Source organism: Lynx canadensis, chromosome A3, assembly GCF_007474595.2.
Source record: "Lynx canadensis isolate LIC74 chromosome A3, mLynCan4.pri.v2, whole genome shotgun sequence".
Lineage (NCBI taxonomy): Eukaryota > Metazoa > Chordata > Mammalia > Carnivora > Felidae > Lynx > Lynx canadensis.
The window spans coordinates 91,922,299-91,944,259 of record NC_044305.1 but is presented as its reverse complement, the minus strand read 5'-3'; the positions used below and the strand labels follow the sequence as shown (position 1 = coordinate 91,944,259).

Below are 21,961 nucleotides of genomic sequence, written 5' to 3'. Positions count from 1 at the left end.
AGACATGTACATATTTTCAAATCAAATTTATTGAGGTATAATTTGTATAAACATAAAATGAATCTATGTAAATGTAGGGTTTGATAAGGTTTCCCCCCCCCAAAATCAATATAACTTTCATTGCTTTAAATTCTTTAAATTATCACAAATTAGTCTGAAAAATTATCTGGCACCTTGCTATCTCTGTAGCTGGGCAACTTAGATCTTACTCATCAGCATGCTGAACTGTTGCTTTTTCAAAAACATAGATACCATCCCAAAATTTCCTGATATCCTTATTTTTAACTGTTGTACTTGCTGAATCAAAGTTGCTCAGTTTGATACAAGGTCAGTATCATGTCCTTCAAGAATTAACTCATGTTGGAGTGCCTGGGTGGCTCAGTCAGTTAAGCATCCAACTTCAGCTCAGGTCATGATCTTGCAGTTCGTGCAAGTTCTGTGTCTCCCTCTCTCTCTGCCCCTCCCCTGCTCACACTCTGTCTCTCTCTCTCTCTCTCTCTCTCAAAAATAAATAAATAAAGATTAAAAAATAATTAACTCATCTTTCTGGGCTTGAGATAATGAACAAGCAACACCTGACTTCATTCAAACCCTGCAGATTTGTTTTTCACCCATGAAATTTTGGATTTCAACAAGAAAACCACTCTCTTGAACAACAATGTTGATGGTGAAGTGAGCATACACAGACCTCATCTTATACTGAAAACTCAGTATAACAACGTTGGTCATATTTTTGTTGTTGTTGTTTAATGTTTGTGTTTTTTTTTGTTGTTGTTTTTTGTTTTGTTTTGTTTTTTTGAGAAAGAAGAGAGAGACCAGGGAAGGGACAGAGACAGAGAGAGGGAGAAAGAGAATCCTGAGCAGGCTTGGTGCTGTCAGCACAGAGCTCAATGTGGGGCTCGATCCCACAAACTGTGAGATCATGACCTGAGCTGAAAACAACAGTCAGACGCTCAACTAACTGAGCCACCCGGGTGCCCCAATCACATTCTGTACATGACCACAGATAGTGTGAACAGTAGCCAATTCTTTTCAATCTTCCCACTGTTTGTTAATTCAAAGCCTCTTCTTTTTCTTTCCAAACAGACTGAGTTCTACACTGATGTGATTGAAGTCCCTTTGCAGGGTTCCTCTGGGGAAGTTCATAATAACAGCACATCCCTTCAGTGATGTCGACACTTTCTGGAAAGTCGACAACCTGATTACTAAGAATGGTCTTCATTCTCGCAGTAGATGAAGCTAGGAAAGAGCTGATGAGTTTTGACAAATGCATATAATCATTTAATCCCAAACATAAACACGATATAGAATTCTTCTATCACCCTGCAAAGTTCCCTTGTGCTCTTTTACAGGAAACTTTCTTCATCTTTAGTCCCAAGCAACCACCAATTGTCTTAATTGTTCTGCTTCTAAAACATCATATAAATAGAATCATACACTATGTGAAATTTTTTGCGTTCATTATATTGATTAGAACCAGTAGTCTGTTCCCTTTAATTGATGTGGTATTCCATTATATTGATATACCACAATGTATTCATCAGTTCAATTCTTGATGATTATCAAGATGGTAATCATCAAAACTGATGATGGTTTATTTCTAGTTCCTAGTTATTATGAATAAAGCATCTATGAACATTCCATTGAGTCTTTGTTTGAACATATATTTTCCTTTCTGTTGGATAAATTCATGGAATTGCTGCTACATAATAGATGTAGTGTAACTTTACTTAAAAAAAAAAACTGTCAAACTGCTTTCCAGAATGGTTGGACAGTTTAACAATCCTACTGGCAATGAATGAAAAGTCTATTTGCTACACAACCTCACCAACAGTTGGCATTGTCAGTGTTTAATTACTTTAGAGAGCGTGTAGAGATATCTCAAAGTATTTTAGTTTACATTTCTTGGATGATCAATGATGTTGGGAATTTTTATGTGCTCAATGGTCATTTATATATCTTTTTTGAAGTGTCCATTCAAAATATTTTGCTGTTTTTAAAAATCCTATCTTTTGAGGTGCCTGGGTGGCTCAGTTGGTTGGGCATCTGACTGGCTCAGGTCACGATCTCACAGTTCATGAGTTCAAGCTCCACGTGGGACTCTGTGCTGACAGCTCAGAGCCTGGAGCCTGCTTCAGATTCTGTGTCTCCCTCTCTCTTTGCCCTTCCTCTGCTTGTGCTCTCTTTCAAAACTAAATATTAAAAATTATTTAAATTCTTTTAATTATTGAAATTTTTAAAAATTAAATCTATATATAATATCTTTGTCAAATAAGTGTGTTGCAAATATTTCTTACTAGTCTGTGGCTTATCATTTCATTTTCTTAATGGTATTTTTAAAAGAACTAAAGTTTAAATTGTGATAAATTACAATTTACTAATTTTTCATGGTTCATACTTTTCACATATTACCTAAGAAATTTTTGCCTATGCTAAGTGGCAAAGATTTTCTACTAAGTTTTCTTCCAAAAGGTTTGTTTGTTTATTTATTATTTATTTTGGTTTTTATGTTTAGGTCTATGATTCATTTTAAGTTTTATATGCATGGTATTAAGAGTTGAAGTTATTTTGTTCTATATTCATAGCCAAGTTTTCAACACCATATTTTGAAATTACTCACCAAGTTGTTTTTACATATATCTATGAACAAATTTATGTGTAGGACTAACTCGGGACATTTTTCTCTTCCATTGGTGTACATATCTACCCTTTGCTAAAATCACATTGCCTTGCTTAGCATAGATTTATAGTATACCTTTAAATCAGTTAATATTAAGTGTCTGATTTTGTTCTTCTTTCTCAAAACTGTTTTAGCTATTCTAAATTGTATCCATCCATAAAATGTTAGTAAGACCTTGGCAATTTAAATGGAAAATCTCCATGAGGATTATGATTGAGCTTGCATCATATATATAGATCAGTTTGGAAAGACATCTTAGCAATAACAAAAAAATAACACCTTAACAAGAGTCTTCCAATAAATAAATATCATATGTCTTTCCATTTATTTGTGTCTTCTTTAATTTAGCTCAGCAAACTTTTGTGATATTCAGTATAAATATATTATACATATTTAAAAGAATTATTCCTAAGTATTTCATATTTTAGATGTTATTACAATTGCATTGTTTCTTTAAGCTTTATTTCTAATTGCTTATTACTAGTATATAGAAATACAATGGATTTCTGTGTGTTGTACACATACTATATTCACTTAATTCTGATAATTTTTTGGACCCTTAGGATTTTCTATGTGGTCATAGAGTCTGCAAATATAGACAGTTTGTTCTTCTTTCTCCAATTTGTATGCCTTTTTGCCTTTGCTTTATCACCCTAGAGACTTCAGCACAATATTAATTGGAAGTGGTAAGAGTGAGTTTGCCACGTTCTTGATCCTAAGTGTAAGCTTCCAGTATTTTAGGAAGTAAGTATCATGTTTGCTCTATATTTCATACAGATTCTCTTGACCAGGTTGATGCTATTCATATTTTTCTGAGAGTATTTATCATGGATACTGAGTTTTGTCAAATCCTTTATCTGCATCTATGTTGATATCCATATGGTCTTCTTTTACTCCTTTTTTTTTTCCTTGTAATGTCTTTGATTTTTAAAAGTTAAATTAGCTTCATATTCCTGGGATGAATGCCTCTTGTTCATGGTATATTATCCCTTTTACATATTATTAAATGTGCTACCAATTTTTTAAGGATTACTGTGTCTTTATTCATGAGGAGTATCAGTCTGTGATTTCTTTACTTACAAAGTATTTGTCAGGTTTTGTTATAAAATGAGTCGGAAAGTGCTTTCTATTTTATTTTTCAACTTATTTGCAAATGATTTGATTTACTATACACTTAAATATTTGATTGTAGTTTTAATTTGCATTTCTATGACAACTAATAATATCTCTATGCTTTTGAGGTCCATTCGAGTCTTTCAGATTATTTTCCATAATATGCTGATTTCTAGGAATTCTTTTTCTTAATGTTTGTTTATTTCTCAGAGACAAAGAGACAGACACAGACAGAGTTTGAGCTGGGGAAGGGCAGAGAGAGAAGACACAGAGTCTGTAGCAGGCTCCAGGCTCTGAGCTGTCAGCACAGAACCTGTCCTGGAGCTGGAACTCAGGAACTGTGAGATCATGACCTGAGTGTAAGTCAGATGCTTAATAGACTGAGCCACCCAGGTGCCCCTAAGAATTCTTTATATGATCTGGATTTGAGTTCTTTGTCAAATAACTATTGAGAAGATTTTTTTAAGTCTTGTGGCTTCCTGATTCATTTTTTGAAAAATAAAGCATTTTGCTGAAGTATAATTTATTAATTCCTTTCTTTCATGGTTATTTGAGAAATCTTTGCTTACTTACCCCTGAATGACAAACATAGTGTTCTATGTTTTCATCTAGAAGTTTTACAACTCTGGCTTACATTTAGGTCTATTACCCATCTCAAATTAACTTTTGTGTCTGTGAGGAAAGGATTGAATTTTATTTTTTAATCTGGTTTTTTTTGTGCATTATTTAGTAAAAACATTTAATCTTCTCTCATTATATTAACTCCATGCCTTAGTTAAAAATCAGTACCTATTTCTGCATTCTCTTTTCTTTGTCATTAAACCTTGTAATCTTTACTCAAACACCACATTGCTTTTATTTACTATAGCAAATTTTGAGGTCAGGTAGTATAAGTTCTAAACTTTGTTCTTTCTCAAGATCTTTTTGATTATTCAAGATCTTTTAAATATCCATTCTAAAATCAGCTCTCACTTACTGGAAAAAAAGAAAAACCACTGGGATTTTGGTTGGGATTTTGTTGAATCTATAGCTTACTTATATAAAGTAGTCTTTGGTTCCCTGAAATAAATTATATTATGTTTAAATTCCACTTTAAACTTTTTTCTAGCTAGTTTATAGAAAGACAGTACATTTTTGTATATTGATATTGAATCCTGTGAAACTATAATTTTCTTGTTAGTTCTTGTAATTATTTATAGGTTGTATAGGGTTTTCTACACAAATAATCATGGTGTCCACAAATATTAACAGTTTTACTTCATCCTTTATAATATTCCTGCCCTTTTTTATCTGTCTTATTGCAATAGCTAGGATAAATAAAACAATATTAAATAAGAGCAATGCAGTCCTTCTTGTGTTGTTCTTGATTTTAAGGGGAAAATATTCAATGTATTTCATTAATCATATTAGCTTTAGATTTTTTGTAGAAATCCTTCATAGAAAATGTTTCCTTCTATTTGTAGTTTTGAGAATTTTTACCATGGCTGTTGAATTCTTTTAAAGGCATTTTTCTGCACCTATTAAAATTATCATTTGGATTTTCTTTACTCATTAATGTGATGAAATACACTGTCAAGAGTTTTGAATGGTTAAATCAAACTTGCATTACTGGCATAAACCCTGCTTTGCCACAGTATATTATTTTTTTTACACATCCTATTTTTAATACTTTCTATGTCTACATTTATAAGAGATACTTGTCTGCATTTTCCTTTTCTTATAAAGTCTTTGCTCAGTTTCAGTTTCAGAGTAAAAATAATCTCATAAAAATGAATAAGGAAGTCCTTCCTTATTCCTTCCTACTTTGTTTTCTCAAATAATACATGGTGAATTACCTTTGTTTATTTGATTGATTTTGTTTTGTTTTGTTTTCCCTTTGCCATTTGGTAGAATTCACCATTTAAGAAATCAGGGCCTGTAGTTTCCTTTGTGGAAAGATTTTTAACTGTGAATTAATTTTTTAAACTAATAGAGGTCTACTAGGGTTCCTGGGTGACTCAGTTGGTTAAGCATCTGACTCTTCATTTCAGCTCAGGTCATGATCTCCTGGTTTGTGAGTTTGAGCCCTGACTTAGGCTCTGAACTAACAGTGCAGATCCTGCTTATAATTCTTTCTGTCCCTCCCCTGTGCTCTCTCTCTCTGTCTCTCTCTCTCAAAATAAATAAACTTAAAAAAATTGATAGAGGACTATTGATTTTTTCTATTTCTTCTAGAGTTATTTCTGATAATATATGTCCTTCAGGAAATCTATGCTGTAAATTTATTACCACAATATTTTTCATAATATTTCCTTATTATCTTTTAATATTTATAAACTCTTTAGTCAGATCCATTCTTAGATTACTATTATCAGTAATTTGTAATTTTCCTTGATCAGTTAAGCCAGGGGTTTGTTGTCACTATTAAGTGATTTTTTGAAGAACCAGCTTTGGCTTTCATCACTCATCCTGACCCTCCCTCAGTCTTTGGAGGCTGTGGCCTTGCAGCCAGTCAAGGACTGAAGTATTTCAGAGAAATTGTTCTTAGACCTGGCTTTCTACCCCATGAATTTGGTGCAGGCCAGTGGAAAGACCTGAAAGGAAGGTGCAGACTTTTGTGGCTGGGGGAGGCTTGGATTCTAAATCATCACACAAGTCAACAAGAAGGCATCTAAAGTATGTTAAAATCTGGTAGATATCTCTGTGTTTCCATATCTGGAGGTCTTTCTGCTTTCTGCTACTCTTCTAAGGATGAAATAAGTCATCATAGGTCTCTTTCCTTTATGAAATATTTATCGTTTTCTGTATTTTAGGTTTATTTGAATCCTCAGTTCTCTGATAGGTTTTTAAAAGTGTATATAGTATAAGTACATTTCTTTTGTTCCCTTTGTTACCAGAGGCTTTTGTTTGTTTGTGTTAATTTTTTTAATGTGTATTTGTTTGTTTGTTTATTTATTTTGAGAGAGAGAGAGAGAGAGAGAGAGCGAGCTGGGGAAGGGTAGAGAGGGAGGAGGAGAGAGAATCCCAAGCAGGCTTCACACTGTCAGTGCAGAGCTTGATGCAGGGTTCAGTCTCATGAAATGTGAGATCGTGACTTCAGCCAAGATCAAGAGCTGGATGCTTAACCGACTGAGCCACCCAGGTGCCCTTATTTTGTTTTTTAATAATGTCTAAGTGATTGGGGTCAGAAAGAAGATCATTGGGAAACCATATACACAGATCATCTAGGAAACTTTCCCAAACTTCTCAGTTCTATGCCTATTGTTCAATAACAATCACCTTTAGGAGAACTGTAACACAGTCTCTGCTTCCTTGTTGCCATTAGATTTATAATCCTTACAAATCTAATATTTATTTCACATTAAATGACACCTGAATTTAATGGGTTTTTTGATACAGGTGTAAGCCATTCCATACTTAGACCTAAAGAATTCCTCAAAATTTCTCTGTCTTATGTGGCTGGTTGCATCTAGCAATTTCCAAGATGATACAATTCATCCTGACTGTTACTGTTTGAGACTATTTCTATAGTTTTGGTTTCATTGCAACATGTATTTCTACTAAGTTGTCATTCTTTTATTAATTTGTTAGGACATGATCTTCTTTACGCAGAAGAGTAAATATGCAATATATTTACATTTCCTATCTACACAGGAATTCTCTGAATTTGCTGCCTTTACTAAATTTACATGCCTGAAATTGACTGTCTAAATAATTGAACAACAAATCTCTTCTTCTTGTTTCTTTATTACTTCATCTCAACATGCTATTGAGGTAAGACCTATTTAGTCAGTCCTGCCAAGTTTGATAAATGTGGACCCTAATGGGTGCTTTCTAAAATTGCTTCATTATTCTTTGCAAGTACAGGAAGAGAAAGATTTCTTCCTCATCTACCTCTTCACAAGTACTTGTAGTTCCAAATAAGAAACCCTGTAGCATATTCAGTTTTATTAATTACAAGATCTAGTAAAAACACGTTGATTTTTAGGAGATCTCTGTGCAATACTCATAGATGTATTATTGCCTTTGTTTGCAATTATTCATAAACCAGTTACTATTCTACCATATTTGACCTGTTTCTAAATATTTTATAGTACCAGATTTACACTCTGCCTTCTCTTCTATTTCAATCCAACTTGATATCCAATCCTTATTTTCTTTTTCATACAAAAGCTTCCAGTTACTTGAACTATAATTTCCCAATTCTACATTAAAAGTCTATTTTAGTCCATCAGATTATGTATTTCTAGGTCATATATTGATTATATTTTCTGTTAATTTTTTTCATTTCAGACCTGTAAATGGTTTCTTTAATTTTACTTTCTTCTCTAGTCCTCAAAATTCACATTAAAAAAAAAGAAAAACAAAATGAAGCCATATGTATGTCTACATAGATTTTATTTTTAAAGATATGACGATTCTATAAGAGGTTTTTTGTGCTCTTCCCAAGTAGAAGCTATCCTTAAAGTCTTCAGGTTAAGTTTCTTATTCCTAAACAGGATTGTCTATTCTCATTGATGGATAGGGAAACATACTTGAATTGTTACTTCCCTATTACATTTCACTGAGGTGACACTGTAAAACCATTACTCAGAAATGGAAGATACATTTCATTCCTCAGGGCTGCTTTGTATGTGTTTTTTTCCTTTATCTTGTGAAGAAATGGATTGCTTTAGGAAGAAGTGTCAGGATAGGCTTGGCCATGCTACAGTAACCAACAATCCACATTTCAATAGATTGACCAAGTAAAGTTTCACTTCATGTTCATGATATATATTCAACATAGATAATCAGAACAGCTTTATTTATTATTGCCACTCAGGTTATCAAACTGATGAATCCATCAATATTTTTGCTTCCATGATCTCTTAAGGCAGGGAGATGAGGACCTAGTGAATTATGTCTAACTCTTAAAGAACTATGTCTGGTTGCTGGTCACATTTCATTGGACAAATCAAGTCCTAAGCCCATAAAAAACAAACAGAAAACTTTCAGAAGGAAAAGAAAAGTGTAACTCTGTTATATACCTAGAAGGAAAAGAACCAGAATACTTTTGAATGGTCCTATTGATTGCCACAAAGTAACAAAATTCATGGGGCATATAATAAAAGTTGCTTATTATATCTGAATCCTAGGCTCAGTTGATATCCTGATCTGGTAATAAAATGCAAAATCCTAATTCGACATTAGTAAATAAAGTAAGTATAAAATCACAAGTTTAAAGTTAACTACTATTTGAATTCTTCTTGGATAGTCATCTTTATCTCATTTATACTTATCCCTTATATATAAACATAGTTGTTACAGCACTGAAAAAACATCTATTATATGTCTTTGCATATTCTTTGCCAAAAATATTTTTTTTAATCTCTTTAACCAAGTTGTAAGTTCTTTGAGCCTATTTTTGCATCTACAATTTTCATGAAAGCATACCATGGATAACTTTAGGGAAAGTAATGCACTTAATGAAATTCATTGTATTACTTTTCCTACTAATTCTACCCTCTGTTTACTTAATTTAGCCTTGTCTTCCTGGATACACATTTTTTAATTTATATCATTGTCGATAACTTTATCAAAGGGGATGGATGGTCCCAATGGGAAAGAAGCTTGTTCTTCTAAGCAGGGTTTAAAAAGTATATCAAAGCTTAGTCAAAAACATTTAGGATAGTATATTCTCTCCAAAGAAACAGGTACAGTGATGAGCAAGATAGACACTCCAAGGGTTACTGGCAATAAGTGAATAATTTCACAGTCAGTGATCTAATTACTGCCAAAGATGAAATTAAGTCCAAGGCAAAAATTAATAAAGTCCATTTATTCATGAACTTGTGGAAGGTACTCCATCTGCTATCACTTTCATTTTAGCATGACTCAAAGGTGTGAGAAAGAGTAAAGCAAAAACAAAAACAAAAACAAAAGAACCTGGCTTTCTTAGACCGGCTCTGATTGGCAAATATTCTATTAAGGTAGGATTTTTAAAGTGGCAAACCTTTTTATTTGTCTTCAGGCACATTTGGAGGTCCTTCCTTGGCTGTAGGGATCAATCAACAGTTTGAGATATTTCAAGAGAAGAAGGATCATTCAATGTTAGGAGCAGAGGGTTTTCTGAAAGCAGTCATTTCCTGAAACAAGAAGGGTTAAATGGAGTTTTTTATCATCAGATTGTCATAATGGTCCTTATGAGGGAGAGTGGCTGCCATGACATGCTATTTCTCATTACCTTTCTAGTGAACACTATCACAAGCAAGTATATGGTACTCAGGAATCATCTAATAGGTTCTGTGTCCTAGGCCAGGGTCAACAAAGGAAAGTTTCCTTGCGTAAGTCAGATACCATATAAATTTGGGTCCATGTATGTCTTTTCATTTTGGCTGTGAATATATGAATTGTATAAAAGTTATTAGTATAGTTTTATTTACATTTATACTTTAGAAACATAAATATTTTTATGGAGACAAGGCAAGTGAACGGGTTATCTTTTTCTAGACCTTATACCACAATTTTTCAACATCAGCACTATTTATACTTTGGACTGGATAGTTCTTTATTGTGAGGGGTTGTCTTGTAATTGTATGACATTTAGTAACATCATTTCCCTCTACCATCAGATACTCACCAGATACCCATAACCCCTATAGTCATAAAAATTTTTAAATGTCACCGGACATTGTCAAAATGTCCCAGGGTACAGGGGAGGCAAAATAATTTCCAGTTTAGAACTACTGACTTAGCTTCAGTTGACTATGGCTTGGCAATGAGCTTCATTACAAGAATTAGACCACTCAAAGCAACTGCATCTTTCAACCCTATCATGTAGAAGTGATACTGACCTCATTAGTTACTTTACTCAACTTAGTGAAATGTGTATTATTTTTCAATAAATATTGCTTTAAATTTTTTTTAACAAATTCATTTATGAAAGTTGATAGGGATTAATTTGACCCATCATTTTTCCTTATAAAAAAGGAGTTTTGATAAAAATTAATACTGTTAAGTAAAGAATTCTGTAACCTTCCCCTTTAAGACACATGATAGTACTGTACTTTCTGGTCCTCACTGTGTTTGTTCAGGGCCAAATGACTTGTCCTAGCTATAGAAAAGTGGGCAGAAGTGACATGTGCCAATTCTTTTTTGGAGCAGTGAAATGCCAGCCTGAGACCCATCTGAGCATTCTTTTCTTTGTATTGGGATTTAATAGTCACCTTAATAATTTTTATCATAAACATGCACAAGAGATATTCTAGATTAAAGGCAGATGATCTGTTTTAACTTAAAAAGCAAAAAATTAACTGGATTCTTACATCTCAGTTTTTACCCCTGGAGCAACACAATGACAGCAAGACCAAATGTACTATGCATACAAAGTCAGCATCTCAGATGAGAAACGGGGAAAAAAAAAAAAAAGATTTTCTTTGCTTAAATACAGGAGAAAGAGGTATCTATCTTACAAATAGAAGGGAAAACAAACCTTATTCTCTGAAGGTGGAATGAAATGGATCCTGGGTTCTCACTCTAACCTTTTAGAATGTGAATACAACTGTCCAAAGGCCAGATATGCCTCTCTGCCCACTCTCTCCATCCCTACCATATCTTTGGTTTCTATGATCTAGAAGGTATCTTCAAGGTCCTGAGTTTCATAAATCTCTCCAGTCACCTCCCTATCTATACAGTTGTGAATTAATTACCCAAGAGTTGCTTATAGCCCAGCATCCTAACCCACAGGAAAAAAAAAAAAAAGTTCAGAAAGCTCTAACTCTATAGAAACACAAAAGTTCTTAACCCTCCACAAGTTTTACAAATTTTTGTCTGGTTTTGGTATCAGGTAATGCTAACCTTATAAACTAAGTTGGGAAGTATTCCCTCCACTTCTGTTGACTAGAAGTGATATCAAGAATTGGTGTTATCACTTCTTGAAATGTTGGTAGAATTTTTGAGTGTAATCCTCTGGGCTTGGAGATGTCTTTTTTTGAAAAGTTTTAACTACTATTTAATATCTTTACATGTTTTAGGACTATTCAAAATATTTCCTTCATCTAGAGTGAGTTTTGTTTGTTTATGGTTTTTGAGGAATTGGACCATTTCAAATAAATTTTCAAATTTATGTGTGAAGAGATTTTGTTGTATATGCTTATTTTTTTAACATCCTCCAAGTCCCTAGTGTACATTCTATATATATGTATCTATCTATATAGAGTGATATATACATTCTCTAGATAGAGATATATAGGTAGGTAGATAGATAGATAGATAGATAGATAGATAGATAATAGATAGATAGAGGAATATCATTCAGGCATAAAAAAGGACAAAGAAAACCCTGCTATTTGCTACAATATGGATAGGCTTTGAGATCATTATGCTATATGAAATAAGCTAGAGAGAGTACGAAAATATTCTTTATTATTATTAATATATGATGATGTAAAATTTCCTTTAACACTGTTTCAGCTGCATCCCCCAAATTTTGATATGTACGTTTTTATTCAATTCAAAAAATTTTCTAATTTCCCTTGAGACTATCTCCTTGACCTGTGTGTTTTGTGGAAATGTGTGATATGAATTCCAAATGTTTGGAGAATGTGCTTTTCTCTCTCTTATTGATTCCGAGCTTAAATCCATTATGGTCATGCATGATTTGAAATATTTTATTTTTATGTTTTTAATTTTTTTTTTAATTAAAGCATGAGTAGGAGAAAGGTAGAGAGGGAAAGAAAGGATCCCAAGCATACTCTGCACTGTCAGCACTGAGCCAGACATGGGGCTCGAACTCATGAAACCGTGAGACCATGACCTGAGTCAAAACCAAGAGTTGGGCACTCAACCAACTGAGCCACCCAGGTGCCCCAATTTCAAATCTTTTAAATATGTTTGTAGTATTACCCAAAATACGGTCTTAGTGTCTGTTCCACTGCATACTTGAACAGAATATGCATTTTGCTGTTCTTGAATGGAGTACTCTATAAATGCCAATCAGACCTAGTTGGTTCATGTTGTATTTCAGTTGTAATATATTCTTCTTGATTTTATATCTGTCTATTACTGAAAGCAGAGTCTTGAATCTCCAATTGTAATTATGGATTTGTCTATTGATCGTTTAAATTCTGTCAGTTTTTGCTTCATATAATTTGAAACTTTCATGTCAGGTACATACACTTTTAGGATTGCTATGTCTCCTTGGTGAATTTGCCCTTTCCTCATTATGCAACATCCCTCTTTATTTCGGGTAAATGTTTGTTCTTAAGTCAAATTTTGTTGATATGAATCTAAGCCTTCCAATTTTCTTTTGATATGTGTTTATTCAGTATGTCTTTTCCTATTCTTTTACTTTTAATCTAGTTATCATTATATTCGAAGTGAGCTTCGTTTCAGAAGTATATAGTTGATTCACAGCAGTTTAACCATTCTTAAAATCCCTGGGTTTTTGTTGGTGGTGTTTTTGTTTAATTGATGTAGCTTGACTTATATTACTTAACGTGCTTGCAGTTAAGTTTCAGTTTCAGTTTGTTGTTTTAGTATATCTTTTCTATTTATTGACACGGTTTTTCATTTGTATGCCTTTCCTTTCCTGTCTTCTTTTAGATATTATAAACATTTTAAAAATTATTTTATCAGTTGTGTTATTGACTTCAACCCCTTTTATAGTATTTTGAGTGGCTTTCTTCAGCATTAAATCCACTCCTTGACTTTTAACAGTCTACTTATTTTACCACTTCAAGTATAATGTAGAAATCTTACCACAATATAAGTCCCTTTCCTTCTCTGCTTATGTTATTGTTTTAGGTATTATAGCCACATGCAGTGAAAATTCATCAGGTGATCTCAAAATTGTTTGTTTCAACTGCAAGAGATATTTAAAAAATTCAAAAATATATTAATAGTCTGTTTTATTTACATCAATATTTATATCTTTTCTTGCTCTTCGATCATCCTGATATCCCAAGTTTCTCTCTGGTATCATTTTCCTTGTGTCAAAAGAACTTTTTCATAGTAAAATTTCACAGCAGTTATGCTGACCCCATATACTCTAGTTTTGAGAGGTCTTTATATCATTTTTGTTGTTGAAGGATATTTTCACTGGATGTAATTATTTTGGACTGATAGTAGTTTTCTTCCAGCACCTTACAAATATGGAGACTTCCTCCTGGACTCCATGAGAAATCTGTTGCCACAAAATCATTATTCCCCTATAGGTAATACATTATTTCTCTCGTTCCTTTTTTTCTTTCTTTTTTTTTTTTTTTTTTTTTAAGTAGGCTCCATGCCCAGCATAGAGCTCAACACAGGGCTTGAACTCAAGCCCTGAGAGCAACACCTGAACTGAGATTGAGTAAATGCTTAATGGACTGAGCCACCCAGGCTCCCCTCTCTTGCTGTCTTGTTCCTTTTAAGACAGTAGTTTGATTATCATGCAAATCAGTACGGATTTCTTTGTGTTTATTCTATTAGTGGTTCAATGAGAATACTCAACCTAAGAGTTTATGGATTTATCCACATTTGGAAAGTTTTCTGCCATTATTTCTTCATTTTTCTCCCTGCATTTCACTCATTTTCCTTTCCTTCTGGACCTCCAATGACACATACATTAGTTCTTTTGGTATGTTCCTATGGGTCCATGGGTTAATAGGGGTTTTTTTTCTTCATTGTTCATATTAGATAATTTCTACTGATCCATCTTTAAGTTTATTAACTCTTCCCTATGTTGTCTCCATTCTGCTATTAAGCTTATCCTAATACTGGGCTCATCCCATGAGTTGTTGTTGTTGTTGTTTTTAAATGAACATATGTCCAAGATTTTATTGAGGTCATTAATTACTGAGGGAACCAGTAAGATTTCAAGACCAATTCAAAGAGATTTGATGAGTTATGTATTTATTTGGAATTTACAAAGGGAACGTTTAGGATAAGATTTTTGGGTTAGATACAAACTAATTATTGTCCTCCAGGACAATGGCTTGTAAACTTTGAGGTTATCTTTTTCCTGCCAGGCAGATTTTTACTTTATTCATATCTAACAAACAAAAAGCCACAATTTAAATGTAACTTCAGAGTTCAGGCATTTTGAGGAACAAGCAATGCATTGAAGAAAGTTCATTCACCTAGACAATCCTTAAGAAGGCTTTTGCCCCTAAATAACATTGAAAAGACACGCTGCCCACATATTATTACCAGCATTATTTCCAGTTTTTTGAGAAGGTTTCTTAACAGTAGGAGAGAGGTAATGAGATTACTAGCTCGAGAAGAAACACTTTAGAACCATTGTATGGTTCTAAAGAAAGACCAGAGTCTACACAATTACAAACCTATGAAAGTATTGGTGCTGTCCAGGTATACTGAGCAACTACACTGAGGTGTCATCCACTTATCAGCTATGGCCACAAGAGCCTTATGATTCCTGGAAGATGTATGCGACTCTTTACAAATATTGGAAAGCCCACGGCCTTCCACCAGACTTTGAGAACCCCAAGAAGGTTTACATTCCCATGTGCTTCTCTGGCTCTGAGCTCTTTATGCTGGATTAGTTTAATTTAAGAATCCTCTCATTTCCTTGCTATCATTGTCATCGATAGAAGATGTGTCTCTTTCCTTAACTTGCACAACCTCAAAATAAAATAAAACCCACTTACATAGGCATTTACAGGGACATCACTATAAGGTTTAGGAAGATGGAAAGATTTACATTTCAAGTGCAAACAGCTTAAATTTTAGCAATTCTTATTCCCCAAATGATGCCCCCCTGGCTTCTGCTCTCTTCTCAGAGAGTTTCCCCTCTATTCTCCTTTCTCTCTGACCAAACAACCTGTTTAATTCTCATTTTTTAAAAAAATCATCACAGTTGCTAATTAACTCGGATGCTCAGAGTTTTAATGTCTCTTTAAGCAGTTTATTTAAAAATGATCTTAAGGGATGTTTGATTCCTCCTCAGAAAATTTCTGGTGCCAGCTGATAAATCACAATCTCCATCCATTTTTTTTTTTTTTAATAATAAAGCATTACATTTGCCCCCTCTGGAGAGCAGTAGTGGTTTACTTCAACCTCCTCTGGGGACCACAGCTCCACAAACTGGAAAGGAAGTTTGCAAGTTTGCCTCATTTTGAGTTATAGGTGCCTGCAAGCCACCTTGTTTCCACTGTTGCGTCACCACCATCCCTGCAAGTGGATTTGCCTGGGGGCTGGGATGAGAAAGAGGAGAAAAAGGAAAAAAAGAAAAAGAAAAACGAAAATATGGGGATTTATCCTACTGTCTCTGAATATTGGGAGACCCCTTGCCTGTTCCTCAAGTCAGAACCAGAGGGAAGGTCCTGGAGTGCTCTCAACAGCACACGCTTCCAGATTTGGGGACCTGCAAGTCTGGGCAAGTGAATACTAAAATGGAGAACAAGATAAAGCCACTTCTCTGTGCTACTTCAGATTCTGTTCTTCCCCAGTCTGCTTGCTACAAATTACTTCTGAGAGTCCTCAAATAGCTTCACCATGCATTCTATTCAGGCTTATAGCTCTACCAATGGGAGAGACGGAAGAAATGCTCTATCTTACCCATAACTAGAACCCGTTTATTAAGTTTAAGTGCTTTTGACTAAGAACTGATTAGAGTGGCTCTACTCAAATGTTTACATCTTTTTCAAATGGTTATTTTTGTCAAAATAAATTTTAATAGAAAGCTGACATAACCACTACTCTATCAGGTGTTTGACCGATTTAGTCATCACGATGGCTATATATGTCATATGCCATATCTACTGCTATTTATTTAACTATAAAAAGAAATATAAAACATACTGAATACATACTCTAAGTTACGTACTTTCTAAGCACTTTACATGTATTAGCCTTTAATCTAAAAACAAGCTTATGAATTAAATACTACCCTAAATTTATAGATATAGACCCTGAAGCATAGGAAAACTTGGTCTGAGTAACGCAGCTAAGAGGTAATCAGATCCAAGATCCAAATATTGGCAGAAGTGTTCCACAGTCTTTGTTCTTAACCAATATACTAAGCTGTCTTTCCTAGATAAAATAATTAATATGTAGCGTGTGATGAGCTTAATTGTGTCTGTTTCAAATTTCATATGATGAAGTCCTAATCCCTAGTACCTCAGAATTTGACTGTATTTGAAGATAGCATCTTTATAGAGGTGATTAAATCTCAGTCTTAAAGTAAAAATGAGGCCATATGGCTGGGTCCGAATCCAGTATGACTAGTGTCCATATAAGAAGAAGAAATTTGGACATGGACATATATGGACAGAGGGAGACAGTGTGAAGACACAGGGAAAAGATGGCCATCTAAAAGCCAAAGAGAGAGCTGGAGCAGGATCTTCCCTCCTGGGCTCTCAGAGAGAAGTAACTCTAACAACACCTTGGTCTCAAACTTCTAGCCTCCAGAGCTATGAGAAAAATAAATTTCTGTGATTTATGCCTCCCAGTCTATACTGCTTTGGTACAGCAGCACTAGTAAACTAATATGGTAGGATAAACTTGATTCTCAAAATACCTAAGAAAATGATTCAAATATTAAAAACACTCAGGGGGGGGTGTATGGGTAGCTCAGTTAGTTAAGCGTTGGACTTTTGATTTTGGCTCAGGTCGTGATCTCATGGATCATGAGTCTGAGCCCTGCATCAGGCTCTGTGCTGACAGCACGGAGCCTGCTTGAGGTTCTGTCTCTCCCTCTCTTTTCCCCTCCCCCACTCATGAACTCTCTTTCTCTCTCTCAAAATAAATAAACTTTTTAAAAAACATTTAGGGGGGGCGCCTGGGTGGCGCAGTCGGTTAAGCATCCGACTTCAGCCAGGTCACGATCTCGCGGTCCGTGAGTTCGAGCCCCGCGTCGGGCTCTGGGCTGATGGCTCAGAGCCTGGAGCCTGTTTCCGATTCTGTGTCTCCCTCTCTCTCTGCCCCTCCCCCGTTCATGCTCTGTCTCTCTCTGTCCCAAAAACAAATAAACGTTGAAAAAAAAATTTAAAAAAAAATAAATAAAATAAAAAACATTTAGGGGCACCTGGGTGGCGCAGTCGGTTAAGCGTCCGACTTCAGCCAGGTCACGATCTCGTGGTCCGGGAGTTCGAGCCCCGCGTCAGGCTCTGGGCTGATGGCTCGGAGCCTGGAGCCTGTTTCCGATTCTGTGTCTCCCTCTCTCTCTGCCCCTCCCCTGTTCATGCTCTGTCTCTCTCTGTCCCAAAAATAAATAAACGTTGAAAAAAAAAATTAAAAAAAAAAAACATTTAAAACAGTACTCAGTAAATATATGTTGATCTATTAAGATTTGAATCATTTAAATAAGTTGAGGTAGGTAAATAGTTAATTAGATTTTTACCTTAAAACAGATATTTGTCAATGTAATTTTCATATCTCAAAGTAGGAGCTGGTTCTGTAGAGTCAGAGCCAGGCAACAGGAGAACATGGGAGTGGAGAGAATAGGCCCCCTCAGGATAGGCAATAGGGTACAGGCTAAAGAGCGATAGGGACGGTGGACAAGATTCTTCACAAGGGGATGGGCCATGGGAGTGGGATAAGGCAATCATTTTTTCTTCTCTCTTTCTTCTTTTTCCTCTTAAACCTCATGTACTGAAAATCCAAGTGCATGTTACAATACACAGATTTTCTTTTTTGCACAGTTTAAATATACTGGCATTTCTTCAGCACTTTTTAAATAGTTTAAGATCTACTTCATTTGTCATTTAAAATTTAACTCTCTTCTATAAAACTAAATGCTTCTTCTAGTAACACTTTGGTGTGGTTGCTTACTCCTAAAAGATATGGTTAGGGGAAATAGGACATAAGATTGTGGGTGTTAGAATAAATCTCGGAACATGTGGGTTTGTTCCAGAGACTGACTAAGGCTTAAGGGGAATGTTGGTTACAAATTATGAAGATTAGATCTGGTTGCTTGCTCTAACATGATGGCCAGAAGCAAACCTCGCCAACTCTATGCACTTTTTTCTTTTTTTTTCCTCCGTGAGAATTAACAATTATGCAGGGAGACAATAAAAAATAAAAGACAAGAGACCTCTGTAAACGATGGAAACTTGAGCACATTCACCCCCATCACTATTATAGATACAGACTAAGATCAACAAAGACAGATAAGCAGAGAGAAAAAGCATAATAAACAGAAACAGGAAATGGTGCCATCAATGTGTACTAAATGTCAAAGAATTGTTATTGAATATGACATATATGAGGCCATATTAGAAGAGAATCCAGATAATAAATCTCAAAATAGAGGAAATTTTGCTGTCCTGAGAGAAAGAAAAGAGTACTGTGATGTTGCAAGAAGTGATCTAGAAAGGAACCCAGAAAGATTCCAAAATCCAGAGGTCAAAGGGATGTAAGGAAGAAGGAGGATCATGAAAGAAATAAAGAGCATATAACATTGAAGGGTTTTGTTTTGTTTTGTTTTGTTTTGTTTTTGTCTGCCTCGGATCAAGTGAAAACTAAGCCAGCGGCTCCAAACTGGCAATGGGCAGGTGAGGTCACAGCATTGGGATAGCAGGTGCACAGCAGTGCCTCTCCCTGGTATAGCAGGGTTCTTCTCAGCTGTAGTGGACAGGGATACAAGCAAAAGTGACATAGCTGTAGCTGATGCCAAGAGTTTGAAGCCCAGGCAAACAAATTGAGTGTGTGCATTGAGTAGAAGAATAACATGGAAGAGAGAAGAAAATGTGTCAAAAATGAATTCTTCTTGCAGTAGGACTCAATACTTGGGCTTCCCTCCAACCCATCCCACTTGACTCCAAATACACTGACATATCAACATATTGGTGATGCAAAATTTTGTCTACAAATCCTTTCATTTAATAACAGAGAGAAACATTCCAAGAGCATCTGGGAGGAAAAATGGTAGATAAATTAAAAATCATTTCACTCTATTTGGGAAGAACATGCCAGTCATGAAAAGGGTCTTTATTCAAAGAAAAGTTATTAGAAAAAAAAAGATCCCAATGAGTGGTCTGTTAATATATTTTACAATACACACACACATACACACAAATCAGTCACATAGACGAAAAGCAAGGATATATTTAAATTTTTTTTAATGTTTATTCATTTTTTGAGAGAGAGAGAGAGAGAGAGAGTGGAGGAAGGGAAGAGAGAGAAAGACACACACAGAATCTGAAGCAGGCTTCAGGCTCTGAGCTATCCGTACAGAGCCAGATGTAGGGCTTGAACGCATGAACCACGAGATCATGACCTGGCCGAAGTCAGATACTTAACCTCCTGAGCCACCCAGGTGCCCCATGGATACATTTTTTAAACAAAAATACGGTTAAGGAAATAAAAATGAAGTTTATATACTATCTACTTTATAATCTTATTCAAATATATTGACTTTAAGAAAATTGGGGAAAAATAGGTGATAAGATTATAGAATATAATAGATAGGTGGTTACTATGTAAATCAGGGAAGGTAAAGAAACTTATAATTCAATAAAGTTTTAAAATATTACAGCAGAGTCATTAAAATTCCCTTCAAAAATTCGTGAAGCTATGATCAGGACACAGTGAGCAGTGAACAAAGGTATAGAATATGAATAATTGATTTTGCTAACGAAATGTTCAGAACAGAAACAAATGGTTAAAAAAATCATGAAACCAATCATTGTGAGCTGAAGAATGACCTAACAATGATCAAGAGAATAATACAATCCAGAAAATAAAGGAAAAGGAAAACCATTTAACTTTATTTAGCAACTTTGATTAAAAAACAAAACAAAATAGGGGCGCCTGGGTGGCGCAGTCGGTTAAACGTCCGACTTCAGCCAGGTCACGATCTCGCGGTCCGTGAGTTCGAGCCCCGCGTCAGGCTCTGGGCTGATGGCTCAGAGCCTGGAGCCTGTTTCTGATTCTGTGTCTCCCTCTCTCTCTGCCCCTCCCCCGTTCATGCTCTGTCTCTCTCTGTCCCAAAAATAAATAAACGTTGAAAAAAAAATTTAAAAAACAAAACAAAACAAAACAAACAAGATAGGGTGTGACGGCGATCTGGCTGGTCAGGCGGGGGTCCCCTTCCTCCCTCAAGACTCCATGTGCCTCCCTCCTGAAGATGTGTGCATGCTCATTCAGAGAGGACGACCTTCCCTGGTAGAGGTGGACCATTTTTCCATCAAAGGTATATGAGTAGCTGCGCTCCCCTGCTAAACCTTCCAAAAGAGCTCTCAAGGTCAATGTGTAGGAGAACATAGGGTAATCGAACTGCCAAGACTCCAGACACATCCAAATGAGGCACTGCATGTGGCAGTCTGCCTTTCTTAAACGAAGAAAGGAAAAACAAATCAAAAGATAAAGAAATAATTCACTATAGAAATAAGAGTCTAGGGGCACCTGGGTGGCTCAGTCGGTGAAGCCTCTGACTTTTGATTTCTGTTTCCATCATGATCTCCTGGTTCCTGAGTCTGAGCCCTGAGTCAGGCTCTTCAGCTGCCAGTGCAGAGCCTGCTTGGGATTCTTTCTCTCCTGTTTTCTCTGCCCACCACCCACCCCCCTGCTCCTACTCTCTCTCTTTCAAAATAAATAAATAAACTTTTAAAGTAAGTAAGAAGTTAAAATGAAAAGAAAGCAGAGTCTGAACTAATTAAATTGGCCTATCAATAGAAAGGTCAGTATTTTGTCTTCCAGGTGTCCTTACATTGGCTGACCCATTAAACATAAAGGATACTGTCCTGAGGCAGAAACCTAATGTAGGTAACAAAACCTGGTATTGAAGGAGCCCTTAATTTTGGGGTGCTACAACAAACACAGAGAATAAAATAAACAAAAAGCCCCATTATGTCCCAGCAATTAATTTCTCTGAATTTCCTATCCCCATTAATTCATTTGTTTTTCACTGAGAATGTAACACTTACATGTATATAGGTAGCACTATAAGCAATGTAGCAGAGGCTGGAAAAGCATGCATACTAGGGAACAGCCGATGATAAGTAAATCAAAGAACATAAAGAACCACACCAGACCCCATCAATTAGAGAAGGAGCCTCTGGATTCAGCCCAAGTCCGAATTTGGCAGAAATATGATAGCAGCGGTACTAAACTTAGGACTGGCAGTATTCCACTTTCCTGGAGGAGGACCTTTGCCTGACATTTGCTCCTGCTCTTTAAACTCCAAAGAGAAGTTTGACTACTAACCCAAGCAAAACTTTCTATTCCTGTTCTTTATGTGCCCCTGTAGTAATTTCTCACCCTTAGAAT

At 35.3% G+C, this 21,961-nt stretch overlaps 1 pseudogene; it reads right to left on the bottom strand.

Annotated features, from left to right (window-relative positions):
- Window positions 1-205: 205 nt before the first annotated feature.
- LOC115509741 lies at window positions 206-17,471 on the bottom strand (annotated as a pseudogene).
- Window positions 17,472-21,961: the final 4,490 nt, after the last annotated feature.